The sequence below is a fragment of the Hemicordylus capensis genome, chromosome 2 (genome assembly GCF_027244095.1).
Source record: "Hemicordylus capensis ecotype Gifberg chromosome 2, rHemCap1.1.pri, whole genome shotgun sequence".
Classification (NCBI taxonomy): domain Eukaryota; kingdom Metazoa; phylum Chordata; class Lepidosauria; order Squamata; family Cordylidae; genus Hemicordylus; species Hemicordylus capensis.
Genome location: NC_069658.1, coordinates 253056381 through 253061048, shown reverse-complemented (window position 1 = coordinate 253061048; position 4668 = coordinate 253056381).

Here is a 4668-nt window from a genome sequence, read left to right as displayed (position 1 = left end):
TTCTCAAGGTCTCATTTGGCTGCATTTTAAAAAAAAATGTTTTATTGAAGGCTTTTCAAGTTTAACAACAAACAATAACCAAAGCTTCTTCTTTACAGTACAGGTCAGACAGTGCTAGAAAGTCCAAGGTCAATCACAAATTACTAACCGAGAGCAGATAATATCCATTCATTCTTCAAAGTAAAAACTGATCTAAATTTAAAGAGTCTCCTAGGTGCTGCCTTTGCTGAATCAACAGATCATTTGCCCCAGAATGGCTTTGTGTGGGATTCTTCAAAATGAGTGGTGTTTCTCCTTAATGTGGAATAGGAGCACCACTCTGATCTAAACAACAGAGTTTTGTGGCACTTTAAGGACCAATCTGTTTATTGTAGCATAAGATTTTTGTGACCAAAAGTCCAGTTCATCAGATGCATGAAGTGTTTTTTAAAAAGAGGCAAACTATGATGTGAAGTGGTCAGGAGATGGCCACTCTATAGATGATCCAGGTGAGGATCATCTTCACATGGGGAAGAGGAGTGCTCAGCCAGGATAGGAGCGCCAGGGGTGCTCTCGATCTGCAGCCATGTGAACTAAAAAAGCAGAGGAGGAGGAGGGGAGAGTGAGCATGTGGCAGGTGGGTTATCCGCTCTTGGTAAAATGCTCGGGAGAGAATCTAGGTGAGGTGCCATTCAACCCACCTCCCACCTTGCTTTTTGAGTTCAAATGGCCACAGATTGGGAACATGCCTGATTTGTGGGGCGCTATTCCTACCCAGGTAAGGATCGTGTGAACTTCGTGTGCTTGCACAATATTTCCTCTCTCTCTCTCTCTCTCTCTCTCTCTCACACACACACACACACACACACACACACACACACACACACACACACACACACACACACGTCATTTCATGTGAAGCAATGTCTCACGATGTAGCAGATTATAGCCTTTGTCCCAGAGCTAGCTCACGTGAGGGAAGGAAATGCTGACTCATTCCTGCAGAGCTTTCTGGCAAAGGCTACTCCTAAAGCTCTTCCTTACTCTTGGTAGGTTCAAAAATGGCTGCTGCGGCCACTGCCACCACCTGCTTATTAGGAACATAGGAACCTGCCATCTACTGAGTCAGACCATCGGTCTATCTAGCTCAGTATTGTCTTCACAGACTGGCAGCTGCTTCTCCAAGGTTGCAGGCAGGAATTTCTCTCAGCCCTATCTTGGAGATGCTGCCAGGGAGGGAACTTGAAACCTTCTGCTCTTCCCAGAGCAGCTTCATCCCCTGACGGGAATATCTTACAGTGCTCACACTTCTAGTCTCCCATTCATATACAACCAGGGCAGACCCTGCTTAGCTATGGGGACAAGTCATGCTTGCTACCACAAGACCAGCTCTCCTGTCAGACCAGCTCTCCTCTCTTATTGACAGAGCTTGACCCCCTCTGGGCTTGGGTGGAAATCCCAGGGGAAACTATTTCGTTACTGGAAAAGTATACAAAAATCCTCCACATGTAAGCCTACACATGGTGGGCAAACTAATAGCAGCTGAGCTCCTGAGGAGTGTTTTGCACCAGAGAAAAGGCCCCCTTTTGCTCCCCCCCTTCTCCTGAGTTAAAAGTCCACTCAGAAAGGCTTGTAGAAGAAAAGAACAAAAAGAAAAACAAGTTTATTCAAATGCTACACACTGCTTCCATCTGTGGCTTTATCAGCTTTTAGTTACAGGTAAAAATACTCAGTAACTTACAAGAATATTTCAAAAAGCATCCCAGATGAAGTTGGGGTGGAACACTTTAAAAATCATGGTTACCCAGTTGCAAGGAACAGGTATATAGGGAAATACAAAAGCACAATTAAAGCTTACAGAGTCTTTTACAATGCCCTGGCTGGATGGGTGGCTAGTCTTAGTTACATTGCAGGTAAACAATAATAGACCAGTATCAGGGCACACACAAAAGAAAGAGAGTCTAACACAAAGTCTGACTAAACAAACTTTCCCTAAAGTTCCCGAAGTCAAAGTCTAGCTTCGTTTGTCTTGAACTCACCAAAATCCTGGTTGAAAATCAAGCTTCCTGCCCTCCAGGCTTTCCAGGACTTGCAGAGACATTGGGGCTATTCTCACGAGCAGCAAAAGTTGGGCTAGGAGAGCCTAGCCTGATTTCTGCTGCTCGTGTAAACCACTGGGCTCACAGGCAAGCCCGGTGGCTTACAAGCAGCTAGCCCGCTTTTGTAGCCCTCCCCTAAGCCCGGGTTTGCAGAGCAAGCGCTCCGCAAACCCGGGCTTCCCGATCATGAGTAGCCGCGGCGTGGCTCCGTGCCTTGGTTACTCACGAGTAAACCCCCCGAGGGGAGGCAAAAAGCTGCCTCCTGGCTCTGGGGGTCTCCCCAGTATGCCCTGTGTACCCGCTCAGGGTATACTGGAGCTTCCGGGGGTTGCGCAGCCCCCGAGCTCCCCAGCCCCTGCCGGCTCCATCATGGAGCTGGCAATCGTGTGAGTGGCCGATCCGGCTACCCAGGGCTCCCGCTCTGATCATGAGCGGAGATAGCGGACTTAGCCCGCTCTCCCCGCTCTGCTGCAGAAACCGGGTCTCACTGATCATGAGACCCAGCTCATTTTCTTGCAGCCAACCTTCAAGGCCACATGTCCTCCTCTCCACTCCCAGCCTGCTTCTTCTAACAAATAACTCTTCTCTTCCTCCCAACAGCTCTCTAGGCCCCATCCACCTGGTGTCCTGATTGGCTGAGCCCTGAAGTTCACCAGCCTGTCAGTTAGGACAGGGTTTACTTCCATTTAACTCTTTAGGGGAGTGGTGGCTGATCACTACACACTATAATGCATGAGATGAGTTCTTTGCAGATAAAATCTCTTGCATTTGGCTGATCTGGACTCCAGTATTTCTGCAGGGCCAGTTAGGGAGGTGTCCAGCAATCCCTCTTGCAATACTAGATTGGATCAGTTTCAGTTTGTGACTCCTAAGGATGTGGACAAGCTGCTTGGAGTGGTACAGCCTACTACCTGTTCTTTGGATCCTTGCCCAACATGACTGATTTCATCTTGCAGGGAGGTTGTTGTTGGCCTAGTTGATATCATTAATACCCTGTTTCCCTGAAAGTAAGACCTACCCTGAAAATAAGACCTAGCAGTAATTTCTGATGTACCGCTAATTGCCCTAGTGCATTTTTTGGGGCTAAAATTAATATAAGACACTGTCTTATTTTCGGGGAAACACGGTACTGTACTGAGGGAGGGCAGGATACCACCTTGTCTGAAGGAGGCAATGAAAGACTTCTTCTTAAGAAGCCTGCTCTGGATCCCCTGGTGATGGATAATTACAGGCCAGTCTTCAATCTCTCATGGCTGAGTAAGATGATTGAGAGGGTGGTGGCTGATGTGCTCCAAGTGGTCTTGGAGGAAACTTAATATATAGCCGCATTTCAAACTGGCTTTAGGGCAGGCTATGGGATTCAGACAGCCTTGGCTGGCCTGATAGATGACCTTCACCAGGGAATTGACAGAGGGAGTGTAATTCTGCTGGGTTTTTAAAAATCTCTTGGTAGCTTTCAAGTCCATCAACCATGCTATCCTTCTGGATCACAAGAGGGATTTGGGGACAGGAGGCACTGTTTTACAGTGGCTCTACTCCTATGTCTCAGGTAGATTTTAGATGGTAGCACATGGTGGCACCACTTGGTGACACCAGATAGTGACAGTTGCTTTTCAAAATGAGAGCTGCTATATGGAGCACCTCAGGGCTCCATTCTGTCACAAATGCTTTTTAACGTCTACATGAAATTGCTGGGTGAGGTCATCAGGGGATTTAGTGCTGTCTGTTATCAATATGTTGATGCCACACAAATCTATTTCTCTTTGTCATCAGTATCAGGAAATGGCGGTAACCCTGTAATTCCTGCCTACAGGCAGTAATGGGCTGGATAAGAGATAATACACTGAAGTTGAGTCCAAGCAAGGTGGAGGTGCTCATTGTTGGGATAGAACTTCCTGTTATGGACAAGATTACACTCCTCCAGAAAGAACAGGTTCGTAGATTGGGAGTGCTCTTGGACCTGGGTCTCACCTTGGTACCTCAGGTTAAGACTGTGGCCAGGAACACTTTTTACCAGCTGCAACTGATTTAACAACTCTGCCTGTTCCTTGAGGAGAATGACTTGAAAACAGTGGTATACCAGCTGGTAACCTCCAGGTTGGACTACTGCAATGCACTCTATGTAGGGCTGCCTTTGTATGTAGTTCAGAAACTTGCTAGTCCAAAATGCAGCGGCCAGATTGGTCTCTGGGGTGTCCTGGAGAGACCACAGTATGCATATTCTTAAACAGTTGCACTGGCTGCCAAGATATTTCTGGGCAAAGTACAAAATGCTGGCTATTACCTTTCAAGCTCTGAATGGCTTAGCTCTAGGTTACCTGAGAGAGCGCCTTTCTCTGCAAGATCCCCACCTCTCATTAAGATCATCAGGAGGGGTCTGTCTTTGGGTGCCACTGATTCATCTGGTGGCGACCTGGGATCGAGTCTTCTCAGTTGTCGTCCTCGGGTTGTGGAACATGCTCCCCATGAATGTAAGAGGATTATCTTCCTTGGAGGCCTTCAGGAGAGCCTTGAAGACCCTTTCTTATTTAGCCCGGCTTTTAATTTCTAGTTTTAATATTAATGAGTTTTGATCTGGTTTAAATGTTTG